This window comes from Lytechinus pictus, chromosome 19 (genome assembly GCF_037042905.1).
Source record: "Lytechinus pictus isolate F3 Inbred chromosome 19, Lp3.0, whole genome shotgun sequence".
Classification (NCBI taxonomy): domain Eukaryota; kingdom Metazoa; phylum Echinodermata; class Echinoidea; order Temnopleuroida; family Toxopneustidae; genus Lytechinus; species Lytechinus pictus.
In genome coordinates, this window is record NC_087263.1 from 7,236,798 (window position 1) to 7,263,670 (window position 26,873).

At 35.7% G+C, this 26,873-nt stretch overlaps 1 long non-coding RNA gene across 3 annotated transcripts; it reads left to right on the forward strand.

The window, feature by feature from the left end:
- Nucleotides 1-5,039: 5,039 nt before the first annotated feature.
- LOC129282560 (uncharacterized) lies at nucleotides 5,040-19,720 on the forward strand. 3 transcript variants are annotated; one of them, XR_010296618.1, is made up of 4 exons: nucleotides 5,040-5,159; nucleotides 13,327-13,518; nucleotides 14,824-14,920; nucleotides 15,539-19,720. It is a non-coding gene; the product is annotated as an uncharacterized LOC129282560 (long non-coding RNA). The 3 variants fall into 3 exon arrangements; XR_010296619.1 differs by having other exon boundaries at nucleotides 5,041-5,159; nucleotides 13,327-13,504; XR_010296617.1 differs by having other exon boundaries at nucleotides 5,042-5,159; nucleotides 13,327-13,508.
- The last annotated feature ends 7,153 nt before the right edge of the window (nucleotides 19,721-26,873 follow it).

A 26,873-nucleotide genomic window follows, 5' to 3' on the forward strand; every position in this document is an offset into this window, starting at 1 on the left:
TATTCTATCTTGTCAAGTCGATATGTCCACATGGCGAGATATGAAGTGTACAAGTCCCGGCGAGAATCCCGATATATCGCCTTGTTGACATGTAACTTATTTAAGTCGACTTGGCAAGATAAAATATCTCGCCATGTTGACATATAACTTTTTATAAGTGGACTGACTTGGCAGGATAACGTATCGCGCCATGCGGACATAATAAGCTTATTTAGTCGACAAGGCAACATAAAGTATCTCGCCATGTCGTCAAGTCGATGGCATTTTAGAGGCTCCGTATGGCGTCTAGAGGGTAAATTTCCGGGGGGGGGGGTAACAGTCCCTGCACGATAAAAATATGGGGATAATATTTTCCTTGAAGTAGATGTCAGGGGGCGATTGTCCTTTGGGTCATCGTTATAGAACCCCATGGACTCGTATCATTGGCCTTTTGACCTCTTGATGACATTGGATCTCACTATATCCTGATTATAATTTTACACACACCGCGGACTATCGGACCCGCGGTCTATCGGACCCGCGGTCTATCGGACCCGCGGACTATCGGACCCGCGGACTATCGGACCCGCGGTCTATCGGACCCGCGGTCTATCGGACCCGCGGTCTATCGGGCTGTAACCCTCAGCTCACCCCCTATCAAAATTTAAAATTGATTGCGCGGGGGGCGCGTTTCCGTTTTACACCCTGGCGAAGGCATTTTCCGCAAAAATAGCCAAAAAGTGACCAGTGAAGAGTCTACACACGTCGCTGGTTACAGCGTGCGACACAGGCGAGTCCCACACCACCGCATGCATTCTGCACAGTTACTGATCAGAGCATAGAGTTCCTCGGCACTTCATGTACAGAGAGCAGTCATATGAGTGAAATCCGAACATGCTTTTGCAGTTACGTTTTTTTAATGAAAAGTTATGAAAAAAATTTTTTTTCTAAATATAAATTATTAACTAAATGAATAGAATGACAGACAAAATAAAAATAAACAGATACATATAATAGAAAGAAAATTGAAGTTTGATGGATTGATACACTTAGATGCCGAAAGATAGATATAGAAGACTGATAAATAGATAGAGACATAGATAGATAGATAGATAAATAGATAGATAGAAGTAGAGAGAGAGAGAGAAAGACAGAGAGATGGATAGATAGATAGATAGATAGATAGATAGATAGATAGATGGGGGATAGAACTTGAGAGATGGAGAGATGTTATAGATAGATAGATAGATATATATATGGACGGAAAAAGAGAAATAGACAAAGAGAGAAAAAAAAGACAGACAGATGGAGAGATAGATAGAGGGAGAGAGAGAGATAGAGAATTTGAAAGATAGATAGATGTTAGATAGATATATAGATAGATAGATAAATAGATAGATATATAGATAAAGAGTGAGAGAGACAGAGAAGATAGACAAATTAACAGATAGATAGATACTGTAGTTACATAGATAGATAGATAAATAGATAGATAGAAGATAGATAGATAGAGAGAAATAGAGAAAGACAGACAGATGGATAGATAGCTAGAGAGAGGGAGAGAGAGAGAGATAGAGAATTTGAGAGATAGGTAGATGTTAGATGGATAGATAGATAGATAGATAGATAGATAGATAGATAGATAGATAGATAAAGAATGAGAGAGCCAGAGAAGATAGATAAATTAACAGATAGATAGATACTGTAGTTACATAGATAGATAAATAGATAAAAGATAGATAGATAGATATATAGATGGGGGAGAGAACTTGAGAGATGGAGAGATGTTATAGATAGATATATAGATAGATAGATAAATAGATAGATATATAGATAGATAAAGAATGAGAGAGACAGAGAAGAGCGACAAATTAACAGATCGATAGATACTGCAGTTACATATAGATAGATAGATAGATAGATAGATAGATAGATAGAAGATAGATAGATAGATAGATAGATTGATAGAGAGAGAGAGAACTAGAGAAAGACAGATGGATAGATAGAGAGAGAGAGACATAGAAGATTAATAGATAGATACTGTAGTTACATAGATAGATAGATAGATAGATAGATAGATAGATAGATAGATAGATAGATAGATAAATATATAATTTGAGAGATAGATACATAGACGGATAGAGAGAAAAAGACAGACAGATGGATAGATAGATAGAGAGAGAGAGAATTTGAGAGACAGACAGACAGACAGACAGATGGATAGAGAGAATTCGAGAGATAGATAGACGGATAGAGAGAAACAGAGAGAGAGAAAAAGACAGACAGATGGAGAGATAGAGAGAATTTGAGATATATATATATATATATATATTGTGTGAAAGAAATGGATGAAGAGAACAATGACAGGCGTAGCTTAAATCAAGGTTCCCCAGAACTATCTACCCTTTTTGGAAAAATTGGTGATGCCGAAAAAATGTCTCTGCCGGGAATCGAACCCGGGCCCCCAGCTTTGAACGCCGGTGCCTTAACCACTAGACCACAGAGACGGGTTAGTGGCTAGGGCGACCCCGATCCAATTGACCGTCAGATAGACAGATTTTCGACACCATACCAATTATAATTTCGTTTGTCGGGTGAAGGTGGGTTTTGAACAATGACAAGCCGCCATGCCTCAGCTGGATCAAAGCTATTGCTTTGATACAGTACACGTATGAGAGAAAGTATACAAATGTGTGAAGTTATACATGTACTACAGCTTTGGCAACTCTTTTATATTTAAATATTGTGTGAAAGAAATGGATGAAGAGAACAATGGCAGGCGTAGCTTAAATCAAGGTTCCCCAGAACTATCTACCCTTTTTGGAAAAATTGGTGATGCCGAAAACCCACATTGTTCAAAACATTGTTCAAAACCCACCTTCACCCGACAAAGGAAATTATAATTGGTATGGTGTCGAAAATCTGTCTATCCATGGACCTATGAAAGCTGGACATTCATCGGTTAGTTAATGAATTCACTAACATCTGACTGTCATTGTCATGTGAATAACATTCTCTTCATATTTATCTCCTGTGATACCGTCATGGTCGCCGTCAATCAAACCATGAGTTACAGAAGCTTTCGTTGATTAGACATTTAAAATTAGACAAATTGTATGCGCAGAAGGTAATAAATTACCTGAATTATCGGAAATTAATGTGCAGTTCTGGTTTACAAATGGTTATCTTAGTTCCATGGTTTTTATTTGGAAAAATGTATGAATATTTCAAGATAGAGGCTAAAAGGAAATTGATTGATTGTAATTTATAATCAAATTTTAAAGATTTCCTCATAATATTCCAGAGAAACATGGTGGGTTTCTTGTAGGGGTCGTCCCCCTCTTGTGCAGAAGCGTGCAAATCGATAATAATAAATTTGATATCACAAAAATCGTCTGCTTCTCAATTTGCTGTTCCAAATCTGAAACATCTTAATTGAAAGGTATAATCTGCTACAAGTCATCAGCCAACAAACGGCAAAAAGAGCAAAACATTCCATTGTGAAGATCAGATTCGCCTTGGTAGTCGCTATTGTCAAAGCACCTGTATGTTATCATTAATATTAATATTAATAACATAATCAGGAGACGGCGACTATGATTGCATCAAAAGAATGATCGCGTTAATCGTCCATTTCTTATAGGTCCATGGTCTATCTGACGGTCAATTGGATCGGGGTCGCCCTAGCCACTAACCCGTCTCTGTGGTCTAGTGGTTAAGGCACCGGCGTTCAAAGCTGGGGGCCCGGGTTCGATTCCCGGCAGAGACATTTTTTCGGCATCACCAATTTTTCCAAAAAGGGTAGATAGTTCTGGGGAACCTTGATTTAAGCTACGCCTGCCATTGTTCTCTTCATCCATTTCTTTCACATAATATTTAAATATAAAAGAGTTGCCAAAGCTGTAGTACATGTATATATATATATATATATTTGATTTTATTGCAATAAAAACTATCAAAATACAATCACAAGCAGTCAAAGACTGAAATAAGTGAATGTTTACATACAAATAGAATCATAACAAAAAATAAAGTAAACATTATAAATAAATATCAAATACAATACAAATTCATACAGATAAAAATAAATGTATCATAAATAAATACAAAAGGCCAAAAGTAAAGTGTCACCAAAGAAGAATAAAGCGGAATGAAAGATTAAGAAGAAAGAGGTGAGAGAAGGGAAAGAAATTGGGATAAGACAAAGAGAAGGGAAAGCAAGAAGTGGAATTTGAAAGAGAATAGGAGGCAACCTTCAGAAAAAAAAACTCATTCTGCAATACAAGACATTTAACAATGGTAACAAGTAAATAAAGTAGTAATTGAATCGAATCGAGCACAAAAAGGGAAAAGTAGAGCTGAGGAAATAGAATCCCGAAGGAAGTCGAAGCAGTGTTGATATTGCACATGAGTAGATTAACAGATGGATAGAGAGAAATAAAAGAAAGACAGATGGATAGATAGAGAATTTGAGAGATAGATGTTAGATGGATAGATAGATAGACAGATAGATAGGTAGATAGAGAATGAGAGAGACAGAGTAGATAGACAAATTAACAGATAGATATATCATGTAGTACCATAGATTGATTTATAACATAGATAGTGGATAGACAGATATGATAGATATAAGGATAGATATAATATGAAAAAAAAAAGTAATTATGTGTTTTATTTTTCAATATTTTAGCTATTATTCGTTTTCATTCATATAAACGATCATGTGCGATAAAGTAAAAACAATCATGAAGCCAACGTATATAGTTCAGCGGAACAACCAAAATACAGAGACTGAAGCTTTTGGTCTATAAGCTCAGCTGCATTTGCACGTATGTTCTGCGGATATCTTCGGTGCGGACTTTTGGATCGCGCGCCCAGCTGATTACGTAAACAAACGTAGACGTAGACTCTTCACTAGTCGCTTTGTGGCTATTTTTCCGGGAAATGCCTTCGCCAGGGTGTAAAACGGAAACGCGCCGCCGGCGCGGGGGTGGGCGGCGACAGGCTTGCGCATGCGCACTTACCGCCAACATTTGAAAAGAATTCCGTTTGCGTTGCGTTGCAGTTTATTGAGCTCGATCGAGAAGTGTGACGAAGAAGGCCGTTAATAATTCAACTACTTAAAGAATACGGGTTAGATATGGACAACGACTTCGAAGACATTTGCAGTAGGCTAAACAGTAAGTTAGATAACCATTTTCTATGATTTTCTTTTCGTAGTTTGTTAAATGCCCCGGCTTGCAACTAGCTAAAGATTTCGTCAATGAAAATGACATGACACTGGCAATCCCATCCTGTCTAACCGGGCGCTCAGCTCGGGCGGCCCCGAGCGCCTGCTCGCTGCTGTGATGTGGACCACTGGCTGGTGCATGGTCTCAAGTCTGCACACAGCACACCTAAACGATTTGAGTTTAGATTTAACGTGAATTTCCTGTTATTTTACAAAATCTTTCAATTAATGATGTTCCTTGTATTCTAATATGAGTAATGGTTGGAACTTCCCCTTATCGACCACCTAATCTTCTACTCTAAGCATCGTTTCTGGGAAAATATTCATCAATTTTACCCAGTTTTCGTCTCATTTGTGCAGAAAATTGAGCAGATAAGATTCTCATGTTTCGCTCGGCGACTCCGATTCAATCCGCGTATATATCGACGAACAACGAATACGACGATTTTACATTTGCTCATTTGCACCCGTATTTTGAAACCGACCACCCGCGTTACACTTAGTTTACGGCCGATTCTTGTGGCGGTGTCGATATATTTTTACTCTTCCAAATCAGTTCTATGATGTCAACATGCTAAATTATCGTCTCACTACTTCCACTGCGAGCTCCGGCACATGATTCGACGATCGACGACGGATATTTGTTCTAAAGCCGTTCCCTATCAGATTTCTTTGTTTTTCAGCGGGGTTTGGGTCTGGTCAATACAATTTTGATTAATTCTACTAAATGTTTACCTTTTGTTGCTTTTTTTTCTCGTAAATCAATTCTTACCGTTGCTATGGACACTGCGCCTACTCTCCCGCGCGTATCGTTTGTAGTACGCAATAATTTTAACGCGCGCAAGGTGGTCGGTTTCAAAAGAGGTGGTCGATATGTGGTAGTCTCACCATAAGTGTGCAAAAAGTCTCATAAAAAATTAAGAGAAATAATTTTCTTGAGAAAATATCTCGGCCAGTCATGGTCATTTACCGTAAGACTAAGAGCACTAGTAAGTATTATATCCCTTACTTAAGATCGTTGTATTGAGAGTGTACACAAGGAGAAAATGAATAGTTTTACTACGAAAAACGTTTGCCGTGAAATAGTTCATTTTCCTTGCTGACGTCACGCATAGTCCATTTTTTCCCTAGGGAAAAAGTGAACTATGCGCGATTCGCGAGCTGTGCGGCGCGATGCGAGCAGAGCGCTGCTAAGCCAAACGGTACTCTCCTATGAGGCGCCGAATGTACCAATATTATATAGAACAATTATTTGTTATATAATCATTATTTATTAAATAATAACTATTATTTATATATAATTTACATTTTATTTGTAAATAACTACTATTATATAAAATATCATTTCTAATTATTTATATATAATTCCAAGTAATACTTCATTATTTGTAAATAATAATAGTTCGACATTCCATTATTTATAAATAATGATTATTTGTTTTTCATTATTTATAAATAATGATTATTTGTTTTTCATTATTTATAAATAATGATTATTTGTTTTTCATTATTTATAAATAATGATTATTTGTTTTTCATTATTTATATATAATGATTATTTGTTTTTCATTATTTACAAATAATGATTATTTGTTTTTCATTATTTACAAATAATGATTATTTGTTTTTCATTATTTATAAATAATGATTATTTGTTTTTCATTATTTATAAATAATGATTATTTGTTTTTCATTATTTATAAATAATGATTATTTGTTTTTCATTATTTACAAATAATGATTATTTGTTTTTCATTATTTATAAATAATGATTATTTGTTTTTCATTATTTATAAATAATTTGTTGAGTTTTCCATTATTTATAAATAATGATTATTTGTTAAATAATGAAAACGTCTACTTCATTATTTATAAATAATTTTTTCGAGTGCACCATTATTCTCATTATTTATAAATAATCATTATTTAATGTTCGAGTTTTCCATTATTTATAAATAAAGATTATTTGTTAAATAATGCCATTATTTATTAAATAATGCCATTATTTATTAAATAATGCCATTATTTATTAAATAATGGAAAACTCGCTATAACATGCAAATGTAGGACCGCCCATGATATGAATATTCATGATGCGATTTCCTTTTTCGTGATTTTTCTTCACAAATTTTTGTCCATTTCCTCTTCATAATGACATTTCTTGAAGCAATTTTCTAGGGATATGGTCTGATTGTAATATTCTTCATTTTCTATATAACTTCGTCTTCGTAGAAATATCAAAAAGTGTAATTTTATACGATTTTTCCTACAGTTCACAATCCCCATAGGCGCGCGTGTACGGTAGGGACAACCGGTGAATCGACGGAGTGCTCTTCATCGAAATACTACGTTGGTTGGTCCCCGGAAGTGGCGGGCGGAATTTAGCCCGAATCCTCGATGGAAGTCGATCAAGTGCATATGAGCTGAGAGAGTGAAATATCAGTGTACTTGTACAGGCCCTTCTACTTTTTATAAATATTTCTTGTTGCTTTTTTGGTTAAGTTTATTTTTCCTGGTGTAGAGATAAGTTTCAGTTCTAATAATGCACTTCAAATACATTTTGGAGTGTCTGTTTGAGGCGTTTGGGGCGATTTCACCCTGGCCCCAAAATGCTCGCAACAACAATACGGGGGCATGATGACCCCTAATTTTTTAAAAACTTATTTTTCTATTGAAAATTATCACAAAATTCACCAAAAGTGTGCACGAAAGCCTTCGTATTTCACTTTTAAAACTCCAAAAAGTGCCCAAATGACAAGCTTGGTCGCTTCGCTGTGTCGCTTTCAACTTGAGAACGTTTACGCGTCTGCTCCCCCCCGGCCCCCCTCCTCCGAAAGAAATTCTGTATATGGCCATGCTCTAAAGAGCCTGGCACATTGATTTATGTATACTTTCATTTTCATTATTTTTATCTCATTATCAACATGGCCTTACGCAGAATTTTTTCCAGGGGGGCCGGGGCCGGAGCATGACGCGCGTAAACTTTCTCAAAAAAATCTTGAAAGCGAGACAGCCACGGGAACAAGCCCAAATGACAAGCTTTGTCGCTTCGCTGTCTCGCTTTCAACTTGAGAACGTTTACACGCGTCTGCCCCCACCCCCCGAAAGAAATTCTGTGAACGGCCATGCTCAAAAGAGCATATGGCACATTGATTTATATGTACTTTTCATTTTCATTATTTTTATCACATTATCATCATGGCCTTACACAGAATTTTTACCGGGGGGGGGGGGGGGCAGCTAGGACGCGCGTAAAGTTTCTCAAAAAAATCTTGAAAGCGAGACAGCGACGCGACCAAGCTCAAATGACAAGCTTGGTCGCTTCGCTTTCTCAAGATTTTTATGAGAAAGTTTACGCGCGTCCTGCTCCCCCCACCCCCCCCACGGAAAAAATTCTGCGTAAGGCCATGATGATAATGAGATAAAAATAATGAAAATGAAGTATACATAAATCAATGTGCCAGGCTCTTTAGAGCATGGCCGTATACAGAATTTCTTTCGGAGGAGGGGGGCCGGGCGCGGGGGGGAGCAGACGCGTAAACGTTCTCAAGTTGAAAGCGACACAGCGAAGCGACCAAGCTTGTCATTTGGGCACTTTTTGGAGTTTTAAAAGTGAAATACGAAGGCTTTCGTGCACACTTTTGGTGAATTTTGTGATAATTTTCAATAGAAAAATAAGTTTTTAAAAAATTAGGGGTCATCATGCCCCCGTATTGTCGTTGCGAGCATTTTGGGGCCAGGGTGAAATCGCCCCAAACGCCTCAAACAGACACTCCAAAATGTATTTGAAGTGCATTATTAGAACTGAAACTTATCTCTACACCAGGAAAAATAAACTTAACCAAAAAAGCAACAAGAAATATTTATAAAAAGTAGAAGGGCCTGTACAAGTACACTGATATTTCACTCTCTCAGCTCATATGCACTTGATCGACTTCCATCGAGGATTCGGGCTAAATTCCGCCCGCCACTTCCGGGGACCAACCAACGTAGTATTTCGATGAAGAGCACTCCGTCGATTCACCGGTTGTCCCTACCGTACACGCGCGCCTATGGGGATTGTGAACTGTAGGAAAAATCGTATAAAATTACACTTTTTGATATTTCTACGAAGACGAAGTTATATAGAAAATGAAGAATATTACAATCAGACCATATCCCTAGAAAATTGCTTCAAGAAATGTCATTATGAAGAGGAAATGGACAAAAATTTGTGAAGAAAAATCACGAAAAAGGAAATCGCATCATGAATATTCATATCATGGGCGGTCCCACATTTGCATGTTATAGCGAGTTTTCCATTATTTAATAAATAATGGCATTATTTAATAAATAATGGCATTATTTAATAAATAATGGCATTATTTAACAAATAATCTTTATTTATAAATAATGGAAAACTCGAACATTAAATAATGATTATTTATAAATAATGAGAATAATGGTGCACTCGAAAAAATTATTTATAAATAATGAAGTAGACGTTTTCATTATTTAACAAATAATCATTATTTATAAATAATGGAAAACTCAACAAATTATTTATAAATAATGAAAAACAAATAATCATTATTTATAAATAATGAAAAACAAATAATCATTATTTGTAAATAATGAAAAACAAATAATCATTATTTATAAATAATGAAAAACAAATAATCATTATTTATAAATAATGAAAAACAAATAATCATTATTTATAAATAATGAAAAACAAATAATCATTATTTATAAATAATGAAAAACAAATAATCATTATTTGTAAATAATGAAAAACAAATAATCATTATATATAAATAATGAAAAACAAATAATCATTATTTATAAATAATGAAAAACAAATAATCATTATTTATAAATAATGAAAAACAAATAATCATTATTTATAAATAATGGAATGTCGAACTATTATTATTTACAAATAATGAAGTATTACTTGGAATTATATATAAATAATTAGAAATGATATTTTATATAATAGTAGTTATTTACAAATAAAATGTAAATTATATATAAATAATAGTTATTATTTAACAAATAATGATTATATAACAAATAATTGTTCTATATAATATTGGTACATTCGGCGCCTCATACTCTCCACTGCATGCCACGGTAAACTTTCGGCGAGCTGCACTAACCAGGTGCGCTCGCTAATCAGACGATCCATACGGCAAGACGTATTATTTTCTCAACTTCTCAACGATTGTTCTATATCGACTTATTAAAAATCGTTTCGCTGTAAAATGGTATGAGTGGAAAGGATATAAAACAAATATACAATGACCCATTCTCGGAACAGGCTAAAACTATTCGCACTCAGGAACATCACATAGTACTATTCTCCCTCGGGCCGATGGCCCTCGGGAGAATAGTACTATGTGATGTTCCTTCGATGCGAATAGTTTTAGCCAGATCCGCGAGTGTCATTGTATATTTGTATACTAGTATTCAACCCGTTTGGAGAGTTTGCTCAAATATATAGAAATATAGAAGTTACCTGAATTTCAGACCCGTCTTATTTCCAAGAGCAAATGCTGGTTATTCTTTTTCCGTTATTTTTTTCTTCAACTACCGTATGGGCACGAGTATTCAACCCGGCATAATTCAAAGATTTTGACATATTCCCCAAAATATTTAGAAATAGGGAATTTATCTTAATTTCATACCTTTGTTATGTCCAGGGTAATCTCTTGTCGGTATTTTCTTTATCAATCTGTCGACTGTATGCGCAGAGGATCGAATTATGCGGCGATGGCCTTTTGCACTGAATGGTACTAGTATTCAACCTAGTGAGGATTGATAGCAAAGGGTTTCAGAAGCGGATCTAGAGGGGGGGTTGGGGGGGTTGCAACCCCCCCAAAAAAAAAATCTGGGGACCATTTTTTTAAATCTTATCTTTTTTTTTACACAGATTTTCAAAAATGTTCCCTACTGTGGGAGGGGGGACACCCCCCTCCCACACCCTCCCCCCTCGCTCGCTCCGCTCGCTTGGACTCAGTCGCTACGCTCCCTCGCATACCACCCCAACCCCCCCTTTATAAAAAGCTGGATCCGCCCCTGGGTTTAGATTGCTAAATTAGATCTAGATCTACGGAAGTCTCTGGCTTTGATTAATTCCCTGTTTGGTCTCATCTCAAATGGTCTAGTCCATAGTCGGATGGGACAAGGGCAGATTGAGAGACAGTGCCATCTTTCATCACTAGGTTGAATACTAGTACCGACGGATTGAATACTAGTACCAAAAACCGTCGCCGTAAAATTTGATCGCCCGCGCACGCAGTTGACGGGTTGAAGAAAAAAATAACGGGAAAAGAATGACCAGCATTTGCACTTGGAAATAAGACAGGTCTGAAATTCAGGTAAATTCCATATTTCTGTATATTTGAAGAAACTCTCCAAACGGGTTGAATACTAGTACCCTTACGGTAGTTGACTGTGTGTGCGGGCGATCGAATTATCCGGCGACGGATTTTGGCACTAGTATTCAATCCGTCGGTATACCCAGTTGTTGTGTGTCCGGACAGGTTGTGTGTCCGGACGATCAATTTTAGAAACTCATTTCGAAAAATTTACAAGGGAAGTTTTATCAATTTTTAGTACAAAATGTCAGGAAATATTATAGAGAACAAAATAGAAGATTATTACAACTATTGAATTCGTATTTTTAGTGTAATCCAAAGACAAAATAGAAGGCTTCAAATATATTAAGTGTCCGGACACCCGACCCCCCATCCTACTAGTATTCAACCTAGCGATGAAAGATGGCCCTGTCTCTCAATCTGCCCTTGTCCCATCAAACTATGGACTAGACCATATGAGATGAGACCATGCAAACAGGGAATTAATCAAAGCCAGAGACTTACATAGATCTAGATCTAATTTAGCAATAAACACTTTTGAGATTTGCTATCAATCCTCACTAGGTTGAATACTAGTGCTATTCAGTGCAAAAGGCCATCGCCGCATAATTCGATCCTCCGCGCATACAGTCGACAGATTGATAAAGAAAATACCGACAACAGATTACCCTGGAAATAACTAAGGTATGAAATTAAGATAAATTCCCTATTTCTAAATATTTTGGGGAATATGTCAAAATCTTTGAATTATGCCGGGTTGAATACTAGTGCCCATACGGTACTTACATTTTGATTGAACAAAATTATTAAGTTAGTGGTACTGGTAGGATGGGGGTCGGGTGTCCGGACAGTTTATCTTTTTGAAGCCTTCTTTTTATCTTTGGATTACACTAAAAATATGAATTCAATACTTGTTATCATCTTCTATTTTGTTCTTTATAATATTTCCTAATATTTTGTACTAAAAATTGATGGAACTTTGCTTGTAATTTTTTTCCAAATGACTTTCTAAAATTGATCGTCCGGACACACAACCTGTCCGTACACACAACAACTGGGTAATACTAATAGTGGCCGATGTCTGCGCACCTATTCTCTTTACACAGACCTATTACACATGATGCGAAGATTTCGATAAGAAAGCACAGTCACAGAGGCTGAATTTTGAGGACGTCACATGAAATGCCCTGGAAAGAGTTCCATATGCAATTCCAATGTACCCCCCACCAACGTGATAAAAAATAAGATTGTTGAGACTTAATTCCATTCCAGTTCGTTCACTTCAGATTTTTCTATAATTTTTTTTACCCTTGTGTTGGCACCTTAGTTGGGACTTGAGATCACCTCGTTTTATTTGCAGTCAAGACCTGTTCCTGCTATCCTATCGAGAAGTGCTGATGCCGGAAGGGGTATTTTAACGATTATCAGCCAATAGTTCGCCTAGACTTGACTCACAGACCCTTGAGTAGATAAACCGATGTCTATGGACAATTACACACAATAGATACATCCATACATGCTCGAAATTTGACGGAATAAAGCCATATTTTAGTATGTATTTCCACTCCTAGTACTATCCACTCCCCCATCATATATGTTCTATATTGTGCTAGATATTTTATTCTGAACCTTCATGTTTTTATTTTCAATTTTAGTGGGGGTGCATATTGAACTCTTGCCAATGCCCTAAATTCATTATTTTCCCACCATTTTAAGTCAGATTTTTGATGAATAGATCTGTTTATGACATTTCAGGAGAAAGAGAGGGAGACCCAAAACTACCTGTCCTGGCATCACATTTGAGGAGGAGATGAAGTCGGTGAATATGACCTAGCCCGGGGGAGTTTCCAGAAGACGGTCCAGAACCACTGGCCGCCAGGAGTGGAGGTCCTTTGTTGTTGCTCTACATGTCAGGAGGCATCGGGCAGTACATGTAGGTAAGACTAAGTAAGTACAGTAGGCTCTTTCAGGTGTAAAGTTTATTTTTTGTTTGGAGTCGTTGCGTATCTTCCATTATCGGATGAGCGCAATCTTGGGGCACCTTATCTGTCAATGGTCCTAACTGTACTTAGAGGACTCTGTGATATTTTTATCATTTTTACATTGTACAAGGGGTATTTTCATTCACGGAGCCTAGACAAGTCTCTGTTGCCTGTAGAACTTGGTACACAAAGATGGATTTCCCTTAAAAAAATCCACCTTTCCCACAATAATTTTTGGGCAAACATTTAATTTTTCCAATTTGTAAGCCTTTGTAATCTAAATATACAAAATTAAGGCTTAAGAAATGGTAATTTTAAGCAGGTAAACATTTCAAAGGATCAGTTGCTTGCAATTCCCAAGCTATATAACACAATGACATGACCTTTAAGTCGAGAGACGTCCATATGCAAGAAAATACAGAGGGAATTGGTGCAAATGCATAGCTGATTGTGCTAGTACTAGATTCCAGGCTGACGTGTATCGGTTTGGACGTTCTAATGACAAGTTTAGAGTGTAATTTGGCGCTAATAGAGTTTCACAACGGTTGTTCTGGCGATTCCAGAAAACTAATTTTACCTCAAAATTTGTTAGATTTTTTTGTCAAATATCTATTCAATTTAATGTGTTCTAAAACTGCTAAAGATAAAGTAAGAATAATAATATCTTCATAGGCCTACCGATAGTAAAATAAAATAAAAATAATGTAAGGCCTAAACTTAACCACATTTAGGGCCTATTACTATTGTATATTTAAAGCTTTTATACAGATTGTCTTTAATTTGTGGAAGTTAAAAATCAAGATGATGATTAGATCTAGAATTCTCAGATCTGAAAGTTAGACCATAACTTACCTGAAAAATCCTACAGAGTTTTCTAAATGCCTCATTTTGCCAGCCATATTTGAAAGGGTTCCTGCCCATTACGAAAGCTATGCACTTTAAAAGATTCATATTATTATTGTTAAAAAGACAAAAATTGAAGTGACATAAAGTAAGCTGCAGACAGTTGCTGGATACTCTTTGCATTAATATGTTCCTCACACTGACACTGCTGTCACAGTTCCATGTAAAAATTGAACATTGAAATTGCATGCACATTAATGAGTGGCACATGCAAAGAATTACTTGTAGGACCCTTAGGCTTACTTCACCATATATTTTACGTCTTACCTACTGTGCATGTGCCATGGCTGGGACATGTACTTGTAGATTTTGCAATTTCTTGGCATGATTGAGGTTAACATTTTATTTTTTTCTCTCTCTTTTGTAGCCCTGGTAGAAGCACCATCTTGATACCATCATTCAAACTCTCATCAGCTGTATCATTATAGGTGGACTAAAAGAACAATATTCATGCAGATATAATGGTGAGTACAAATTTATCCTTTTTGGAAGGTATTTTTTTATAATTATTGTGTTATTTTGATTATTTACATGTGCATGAACATGAGATGCAGTTGAATAATTTTGATTTTGTAACCACTCTGATACAAAGCTTGTCTAATAATTAATGCTCTTACAAGGTTCATGCTGTTGTCAATTCAAACGTAATAGATAGGCATAAGTGAAACGTCAACACGTAACATGCATTTATTATCACATCAGAATTGATCTTCGTTATGTGAAATTGGCAACTTGTAATTTCTTATTCAAACTGATGGAATTATCCCATAACCATTTAAAACACATTTTAAAAAAGCATGAATTAAAATCATGTTTAATTGATATAAATATTTATAAAAAAAAAATTTACTTTAAAATGTCCTTCCCTATACAGAGATGGTTTGGAGGTGCAGCAGATCTTGAGGGCATCAAGCCCCCCTCCCCCGACTGAAGTATAAATATGTAACAAACCCCACATTGTTTTTTAATCATTTTTTAAAAAAGTTTGGAAATTGATATTGAAACCATGTAGTTTTTAATGAATATCAAATAGTTAATGCAGGAAAGGCTTTTATGTTGATCTTCTTCTGTTATTTTTGCAGATGCCTTAAGTTGAAATGGAAGGTGTCCTGAATCTGCACCCATTCATCTGGTTTCGTAACTCCTTTCATAGTGCTATTGGAACCTGCTCCCTACCAGTATAACATCAAACAGATTGGAAGAATAAAGGCCAATGGGAAGTGCCTTTTATATTTCTACTTGCCACAAAGCAGTCCATGGTTTAGCGCAATCTAAACTGGACTATTGTAATGCTCTTCGTGCTTGAATTAGGGCGATCTGGACTGACTGCAGATATTACAGAATGCTGCATCTATTGTGCCATTTGCCATACGCCAACTTCGCTGGCTGCAAGTCAAGGAAAGGATATACATGAACATCAGTGTCCGTCTCCTGATTTTCAAAGTCAATGACAGAGATCCAGATTACATGTATTATAAGGAATCCCTTGTGCGTCATTTTCATTCTAGGCGCACTTGCCTTTTTATTTTTGTGATCATTACGCACCTACAAATTAGCTACTGGTGATGCAACTTTCTCCACTACTGCTCCAAGGCCATGGAATTAGCTCCTTCCTCTCCTCCAGTTGTCAACAACCTTGGATCAATCCAAATACAATTTGAGAAGACCTACCATATTCCTGATCTTTGCTCTGTACTTACAACAATACTGTCACTGCCTGGTAATTTGAATTTTTTTAAATCTCATGGATGGCATCTCAAAGCGCTTTGTATCTCGCAAAATAATGTGTTGTGTAAAAGCGAACACGCATTGAGGTCAAGCATAAGGGTAACCATGGATATTGCCTTTTATTACTTTTCAACAAAAGTGAAAAATTCATCCAAATTAGACAAGGGATAATAAAGTAATGTATGACATTCTAACCTCTGCATTATTTTGGTGAAAGAGCTCTAAGCATATGCAAGTAGCAAGCTGATGATGTCATACTGACGTACATTTTACGTGTACACGTATCCCCAACTTATTATTTTGTATATAAAATTGTGCATTTAATTTTGTTTACCAAGAATGAAACAAATCGGATTGTAAACTGTATTGATGTGACTTACCTGTATTGATTATTGCTGGAAGTTCTTTTGCTACATGGGATTGGAAGACATACTTATTACACACATGAAGTAAATTATTATTTTATCTGGTAACATGAGAACAATAAAAATGTGGGCATGATATCATAAACTTACATGTATCTACTTGCATGTGTTGATGACCAATATTTTTGTAAATATTATTTTTTTAATTTTATCTGATTTTGATAAAATTTTCACTATTTTGCGTGGTAAAAATTACTTTATTTTAGATTATGTTGAGCCCGTATCATATACAAGTACACTTTTAAAGATAAATTACCAGTTGTAGTAATCTTAAAATGAGTTTGAACAGATTCCAATAGAATTACCAGCAAAATATAAAAGATATGTGCCATAATAATAGCTCGGGAAGAAAATGTGTAATTGTTGAGAAATGAGCAAAATAAGCATGTAATTCTATCAAATGTCAGGTATTTTTCAAATCAATCATAATACACTGTCCTGTCCCACATATGCTTTTCTGTGTTAGTGATCATCAGAATAATTGATTTTAAGTTCAAAATTAGTGATTTTACAAAGATACAAGTTTACATTAATGTACCAGATCTAGAGATTATGTACAATATTTTGACAATTTCTCATGAAATAATTGTTTGCTGCAACTGCTGTCTTTTTAATACCTCTAAGTGATAGTGTAATACAACCACAAAATTTTCTTAAGAATTAATGTACATGTATGATTCTTTCACCCAAATTTACATATATTGATACTGTTGACTACTTGCCAAAAGTTCCTGCCAAAAGCCTTTTTTTAAACGATGTACATGCTTTTATAGACGACCTGCCAAAACATTGTTTTGTATATATATTCAAGGACCAACCAAAAAGAGATGAATAAAATGTTTGAAGGAAATTGAAATTAACTTTTAAAATGATAGCTGTCAATGCAGTATTATTACAGGGTTCCCACAGTCATGGAAAATCCTGGAAAAAATAGGTCATGGAAAGACAGGGATATGTGAAAAGTCTTGGAATTGCATTTACCTCTTGGCTATGACAGCTTTCTAGTTTTTTATGTCTCACAACTCTCATACTCTGTGATTGTACTCTTCTAATATAATTGGTGTTCATGATCATAACATGTCTGATTTTGTAAACTGTGCCAGAAAGGAATTTAGTCATGGAAAGCAGCAATTTAGTCATGGAGAGGTCATGGAATTCTGTTTTCAAATTTCTGTGGGAACCCTGAATAGGTTTGTGCACTTGACACAGTGTGCACTACAGATGAACTTTGTAATGCCATGATATAAACCAGTACAATATCTTAAAGGAAAATAAAACCCAAAATATAATACCACATGATACCATTGATGTATACCCCCAATCCGATTTCCCAGTATGGAGTACCACCTTTTCAAAGTTGGCATCTTCTGGTTCGAAGTCTATGGATGGAGATTATTCCGTCAGCGACGAACTACATCTCTAAACGTTTGAGCATTATATATTCTATTTCATCGATAATAAATCAAATGTACAGATAAAACTCATAAAATATTAATTAAAATTTGTTTAATATTATATGATAGGTTCAAATTACGACTTGATGAGTTTTAATGATAAAAATTACACCTTAACTCTTACTCTGCCAGGCCCAATACCCCTCTACTGCCAGGGATATTCGAGGGAACCCTAAATTGACCGAAATGTGAGCAGCGACTGATTTTAAAACGGTCATAATTCTTTACCCGTACGTTGTATAATAAAACCTTCTACACATGAAATGATGCATGGTTCATGGGCTTTATGGTCGTGTTATTATCTTTCATATTTGCGTTTGGAAAAATGGAGAAAAGATGTAATATTTTACATCGTTTTTTTTCAATAAGTAAAACCTAGAAAATTATGATTTCATGAACATTTCAAAAAGTAAATAACCTGAGGAATTGTAGAGATACCAAGAAATTAAGAAGATAAAATGAAAGTTCAATGTTTACCCTTTCAAATGACGTATCTATTAATGAAACTGAACAAAAAGAAATAACGAAAAATAATGCTCTTTTGAATAAAATACTATTTTGCTATTCAAGTTATTTCCTCTGAAGTACGATAAAGCGACCTGTTCCAAAAAAGGGCATTGTCGCCGATCAAGTGACCAATCACAGCACAGCTGCGATCCCCACGCAAACACACACAATAATATATTAGAGCCATGTATCTTCAAAGTGCGGCCAACCGTACCCTTTCATTCGTGTAGTCTTCAAAATAAGACTCTGTAATTTTTTTTATTCGTAGTGTAACAAACAAAGTTATTGCCAGTCAGAAGGAGACAAAATATAAAAGAACTTAAGATGATATATTGAAATAAAGATAAAGAGGGGTCGGACAGTTTCAATACTTACAAGTTTGGGGTATAAAATCCCACAAAATAATATGGGCGTTCTTGGCAAAGTGCACAGAAGTAAGAAAAAAAAAGTTTATTTTTCGTGAATCAAAGAAGAGGGAATGCAAATCAGTTACAAACAAAAAAATCAATACAAATTTTCAAAAAGAAAATAGGCCTATTTGTTCTGTATTACTGGTCTGACCAAAGTAGCCACCTGTTAACATTCTACGTGACTACATTCTTTTGGTCATGCCACCAAGTCATGAACAATAGATGCCCAGACTCTCTTTCATGAGGAATCTCTAATCCGCGCTCCCTTCTGACCTATTATCTAGGAGAGTAATTTAGCACAGGATGTTCAAAGAAATCGGGGCTCACGCGCGTCTTTTGATTTGACATATGAATACTTTCAAAGGTTCCGGTATTGATTTCTTATGGGTGACCCAGGTAAAGAGAAAACAATTTGCCCCCCTACAGAAAAATCCTGCATCCGCCCAGGGCCTCCCCAGCTCGTAGCACTATCCGTGGTAAAAGAAATTTATTTGTTCAGATAACATATTGTACAATAATATGCGTGGTATAAAGAAATGTAATATTCAACCCGTTATCATCGTTATCATTTTCATTTCTACTCTCTAAAGTCGTTTTAAAATCCCCTTGATAGTGACGTCAATGATGCAGCAACTAACATGTCGGTCTGATCGGTTTTGTTAATGTATCCCTTTTTTTTCTTTTCCTCAAAACATCTTGAGACGAATAAAGCGGTATTATCGGCCGTTTTAATTATCACATGTATTTGTTTTGCTTCTTCCTATTTGATTCGAGGAGAATATTGAACGATTCATATTTTTGTGAGAAGTTTGAATATGATATTGATAAGCATAACAATGTCAATCATTCTTTTTTTATGGTTTGGGCTATAAAAACACAAACGAATATGAACCGTTATTTACCTGATCTTAAGTTTATGAAGAGAGAGTTTGGCTGCAGAAGGAATGCAATTGATATGATTACAACAATTATTTTTTAATAATAATCATAATGATGATGATGATGATTCTGATGGCAATAACATTAATAATAAGAAGGTAAAGGAGAATAATAATGATAATAATAGCAATAACAATAATGATAATAATGATTACGATAATAGTAATACTAATAATGATAATAATAATAATAATAAATGAATAAATAAATAATGAGTGTGATGATTGCAGTGCGATGAGAGTTGGAAATGACAGCCTTCTTTACTCATATATTTATAACGAGAACAATTTTGTGAGAATGCTAAAAAAAGAAAGTATAAGACCTTTCCCCCACCCCCCCCCCCTACCCCCAAAAAATCTCCCCCAAACCGTGCACATTTGCAGGCAGAAAAAAGCCTTGACACAAGAATACTACCATACCGGCCTGCAGAAGAGCCGATCGATAGCTCATGAATATTCATAAAACAATAGCGAATGAGCGAGTAGCGTTGGGTGAGAGACATCGTACCGCTCTGTCATTGGTCAATTCTGAGCTGAATGCCTTCGCACACTCGCCTTTGCTCTGCCCGTAGAAGTACGTGTATTGCTACACACAATCTTTATATCACACGTGTCTATAGGGGAAATTTTGATTCAGATCGCGGCAATATCCGAAATCAACTCTTCAAAATAATGATGCAAAAATGCCATTTTACTCAAAAAATGTCTATGTAAACCACTATTCATTATATAACAAAATCAATTGTGAATTCCTTGCCAATATAACAACATAAAAAACACAGAATATAGTGTTGATTTTCTGGCTGTAAAATTGGTTAAACAAAAAAAAGTTAGTTGGGCAACTATAGCTGCCAGTGGCACTAGAGGGCTATGGGCAACTATAGCTGCCAATGGCTCTTAAAGAGTTAATCTACGATTTACAAATTGGCAGCGGAAATTGGGGTGTAAGTCTTATCACTCATCAAATTGTATTTTGAACCTACCATATATTAAACAAATTTTAACTAATATTTTTATGAGTTTTATAGGTTTTATAGGTTCAAATTACGACTTGATGAGTTTTAATGATAAAAATTACAGTACACCTTAATCTACGATTTACAAATTGGCAGCGGAAATTGGGGTGTAAATCTTATCACTCATCAAATTGTATTTTGAACCTACCATATATTAAACAAATTTTAACTAATATTTTTATGAGTTTTATAGGTTTTATAGGTTCAAATTACGACTTGATGAGTTTTAATGATAAAAATTACACCTTAATCTACGATTTACAAATTGGCAGCGGAAATTGGGGTGTAAATCTTATCACTCATCAAATTGTATTTTGAACCTACCATATATTAAACAAATTTTAACTAATATTTTTATGAGTTTTATCTGTACATTTGATTTGTTATTGATAAAATAGAATATATAATGCCTAAACGTTTAGAGATGTAGTTCGTCGCTGATGTAATAATTTTCTAACTAACCCCGCGAAAATGGTGACCTCCATCCAGAAACTTCGAACCACACTGTAAGAGGCCAACTTTGAAAAGGTGGTACTCCGTAATTGGATTAGGGTATGAGTGGATTCATTTTGATTGTCCTGAATTTATCAATGGGATCATGTGGTATTATGTTTTGGGTGTTATTTTCCTTTAATTCAGATATTACATGCCAGGGTATTGTCCTAGTTTTCATTTTTGGTGCGTAAATTGATCAAATTATTTGTTCCTTTGAGCACTATTCTAAACTGAGTGGACTCCAAATACATATTATCATCTCGTCTATTTCTACTTGCCCTTCGGCCTTGAAGTAAACTTGGGATAATTATGCATTTTGTTATACGCAATTTTGAGTACAGTGCACTTTGACGCAGCTACTGATATTACCTATTGTAGACACATCCTTATGTTTTGTTCATTTTCTTAAAAACGATTACGAGTTAAATCATATTTGTCATTAAGCATAAAACAAAGAGTAATCAGTCCATTCTGTATGTGTGACCTGCAAAAAAAACTACAATGGTCGTTAATTTGGTTTGCTGATAAGCCTGATAGCCTTTGAGGTAACTTTTTAAAGTATTTAGAAGAAATTTATCTTTTTTTTAAAGTATTTATATGCACTGTAATTTCTTTGATAGTTACTGACTTACTGTTATGTTACACTGTTTGTACAGTAAAGCAGCTGTTATACATTTTTTGTCAATAGCAAATGTAAACCAGTATTGTAAATTGATGACTCTATGAGCTAAATACCAGTACTTTCTATATCACTTGTAAAATCATTTGTTGTTTGTTCATTGAAGGTGTTGTATTTTCTTAATCTTATAAAAGTCCATAGGGTCATGAACACATTCTACTGCTACCAAAATCATACCCATGATCTGTGATGTATCTAACCAGTTACAATGTACCACACACATTGCAACACACCAGTTGCTACATACATTATCATGCATCAGTTATCACACATACCATCACACTAGTTACCACACACATTTTGTGGTAACGTGTGTGGTAATTGTAATGCATGTGGTAACTGGTGAGTGTTTACCACACACCATTTACCACACGAATTACCTCATATTTTACCACACACCAGTTACCACATGCATTACCACACACCAGTTACGTAACTGGTGTGTGGTAGTGTATGTGGTAACGCGTGTGGTAAATCGTGTGTAGTAATGCATGTGGTAACCGGTGTGTGGTAAAATGTGACGTAATTTGTGTGGTAAGGCGTGTGGTAAAATGTGAGGTAATTCGTGTGGTAAATGATGTGTGGTAACGCGTGTGGTAACTGGTGTGTGGTAAAATGTGAGGTAATTTGTGTGGTAAATGGTGTGTGGTAATGCATGTGGTAACTGGTGTGTGGTAAATGGTGTGGTAACTGGTGTGTGGTAATCTATGTGGTAAATGGTGTGTGGTAATCTATGTGGTAAATGGTGTGTGGTAATGCATGTGGTATCTGGTGTGTGGTAAATGGTGTGGTAACCGGTATGTGGTAAAAATTGTTACCGTAAATTAATCCCTTGTGTGGTAAATGTTACCGTATATTAATCCATTCATGTGGTATTCCTGTGGTAATGTTGTGTGATAAATGTTCCAATTTACCACAGGACAATACCACACGACATTACCACACAATACCACAGGACATTAAGACATAGCATTACCACACAACAATATATGTGGTAATCGTGTGGTAAAGTCCTATGGTAATTATATGGTATTACCACAGGACATTTTTGTAAGGGCAAGCTAACACAATGTTATGAAGACGCCTTAATATGCGTTACTGATATTACGTCAGGGGCCGCAGAAGTGGGTGGGGGTCTGATTTTACGTCCCTGTACACGATTAGTTTCTTTTAAGGAGGTGGTGAACAGTAGCATTGTTCCTCTGAGAATCGATTTTTATTTTTATCACTTCATGAAACTTGTGTAGACGAGTCAATATACGACCAAAATAGCCTTACCCGGAACAAATTGCAACAAATGATTTTTCAACGTTATTTAGTACTATTTGACCTCAGGTATATCATACTAAAAATCTACCAGAATCTGCATCCGGGAAAGTGGTTATTTTCAAGATGGCGTCCACGATGGCCGCCATTCACTGAAAATGGATACAACTGACACATTATCCACCCTAGAATCCTATTTCGGTTCATATTCCATGGTCTGGGAAAAAAAAATTGATTTAGGCTAGAATGAACTATAAGCCCTCCAGTGTACCAGGCTAATCCAAGATGGCGCCCAAAATGGCTGCCGTAGGCTGAAAATCCACAATTCATCTAAATTAGTTTTTTATTCAATGGTTTTAAGGGTGAAATAGTACATTGAAACAAGTTACAAGGAAAGCTAGTGGTCTGGTGTGTCCAAAAATCCAAGATGGTTTCCAAAAATGGAGTTTAAAATGGCTGTTGATAATTAAAATGGACAAAGTCCATTTCATATCCGCTGGGACATAATGATGTTGATGTCTAGACCATGATTTCAATGGTCAAATAAGATATTGGGACAAGCTACAAGGACAGTCAGTGGTCCAGTATGTTCAAAATCGAATATGGCTTCCAAAAATGGAGTCGAAAATTGCTGTTGCTACTTAAAAACCCCGATATAGTTTGCTCAATGTCCAGAAATATGATGTTGTGTCTATACGATGGATAAATGGGTCAAATAATACATTGGACAAGTTACAAGGAGAGTCAGTGGTCTGGTATGTGCAAAAATCCCCGATGGATTCCAAAAATTGATCTTAAAATTAGGCTGCTGATACTTAAAGCGGACATAGCTCATTTCATATCGGCCTGGGAGATGTGATTTTAGTGTCTAAACCACTAGTTTCAAGGATCAATTAATACACTAGGGCAAGTTACAAGGACAGTTAGTGGCCTGGTCGGTAAAAAATCTAAGTTGGCTTCCAAAGATTGATTCTAAATTGCCTGCTGCTACTTAAAGCGGGCATAGCTTATTTCATATCGGCCTGGGAGATGCGATTTTGGTGTCTAAACCACTGGTTTAAGGGCCAAAATAATACATTAGGACAGGTTTTAAGGCCAGTCATTGGTCTGGTATGACCAAAAATCCAATATGGCTTCCAAAACTTGATTCTAAAATGGCTTATATTACTTAAAAGTGGCATAGCTCATTTTAAATCCACTTGTGAGATATGATTCGGTGTCTAAACTATGGTTTTAAGGATCAAATTATATATAAGGAAAGGTTACAATGACAGTCAGTGGCCTAGTATGTCCAAAATTACAAGATGGCTTCCAAAAATGGAGTAAAAAAATGTCTGATGTTACTTATAAAAGGACATAGTTTGTTTAATATCTGTCTGGAGAACATGAGTTTGGTGTTAAAACCATGGTTTTAAAGGGTCAAGTAATACACTAGGGTAAGTTACAAGACCAGTCAGTTGTCTGTATGTTAAAAAATCCAAGATTGCTTCAAAAAATGGGTTGTAAATTGACTGTTGCTACTTAAAAGTATGCATAGTTTATTATAAATACACCTCGGAGGTATGAGTTTGCTGTATATACTAGAGTTTACAGGGTCAAGTAATACTTTGGGTTAAGTTGATAGGACTGTCCGGTGTCAGGTATGTCCAAAAATCGAAGATGGCTTTAAAAATGGGGGTCTTAAATGACTGCTGTTACTTAAAAGTGGATGTAGAACATTACAATACACCTTGGGGATATTATTTTGGTGTCTACACTAGGGTTTAAATATGCAGCTATCCATTTTGCCTTAAAATCCAAGTTGGCTAAAAAAATGGGTTCTAAAGTGAATACTGTTACATACAATATCTACCTGTTAGAAATAATATTGGTTCCTACACTTAAATGCATGGGGACAAGTTATCATATTGTTTCATGAGTTGGTAACAGCACCCATTTTGATGAAATTTTATAATCTATCATGGAATCTTTAACAAAATGGAATACTAACTATCCTTGTTCCTTGTCCGAATGTATTATTTGACCCTTCATACCACAATTTGGACACCAACATTATTTCTTACAGATGAATATTGTAGAACTATGACCACTATTGAATGATATGAGTCGTTTTAGATGCCTTTTTAAAAAAAAACCTCTTGTGTTTTAGGCAAGCTGCATATCAATATAACCAGTCCAAACGTATTTTTTTAACCATGAAACCATAGTGTGGACACCGAAATCATATCTCCTTGGTGGATTTTAAATTAACTATGTCCATTTTTATAGTAAAAGCAGTCATTTTAGACTCCGATTTTTGGAAGCTTTTTAGATTTTCGACATACTGGACCACTGACTGTCCTTGTAACTAATTTTCTGCCTTTTGAAACCAACAAATTAATATGCCCTTGAAGGATATAACATGAACTAAGTCAATTTTTTTATACCATCGCGGCTAATTGATACTATTTTTCAAGCCACCGTGGACTTTTGGACATACTTGACCACCAATCGTCCTTGTAACTTATCCCAATTTATCATTTGACCCATTTAACCATGGTATAGGCACAAAAAATCATATTCCCGGATATTGAAAAACACTATTTTGGGTTTTTTTTAAGTAGCAACACCATTTTTACTCAATTTTTGGAAGCCATCTTGGATTTTTTTACATACCGGACCACTGACTGTCCTTGAAGCTATCTTGGATTTTTGAACATACCGGACCACTGACTGTCCTTGAAGCTATATTGGATATTTGAACATACCGGACCACTGACTGTCCACCATAGTGTGGACACCGAAACCCTATCTCCTTGGTGGATTTTAAATGAGCTATGTCCATTTTAAGTATTAACAGCCATTTTGAACTCAATTTTTAGAAGCCATCTTGGATTTTTGGACACACCAGACCACTTGCTGTCCTTGTAACTTGTCCCGGTGTACAACTTCACCATTAAAACAATCGAATGGAAACCAAATTAAAGCCACTTAAAGAAGTAATATATAAATTGTGGGTTTTGTAGCCTACGGCAGCCATTTTGGGCGCCATCTTGGATTTTCCTGGTACCCTGGAGTGCTAATATTCACTCTAACTTTAACTCTAAGAAATAAATTCGTTTACCCATTGGACCATGGAATATGAACCCAAATAGGATTCTAGGGTAGATAATGAGTGAGTTATATCAATTTTTAGTGAATGGTGGCCATCTTGGACGCCATCTTGAAAATTACCACTTTCCAGGATGCAGATTTTTAGTATGTTATTCCTGAGGTCAAATACTGCCAGAAACAGATGATAAATCATTTGTTGCAATTTGTTCCGGGTCAAACCATATATTGACCCGTCTAGTGGTTATTAGCTCGATCACACAATACATCAACAAATATTGACTGGGGCCGCGGAGCCGGGGAGGGGGTCCTCATTTTTTCCCCGAAACCGTGAACAAAAACGCAAAAACACAATTTGATTTTGAGGTTTTTTCACAAGCATAATAGATTATTTTGTCCAATTATTTAA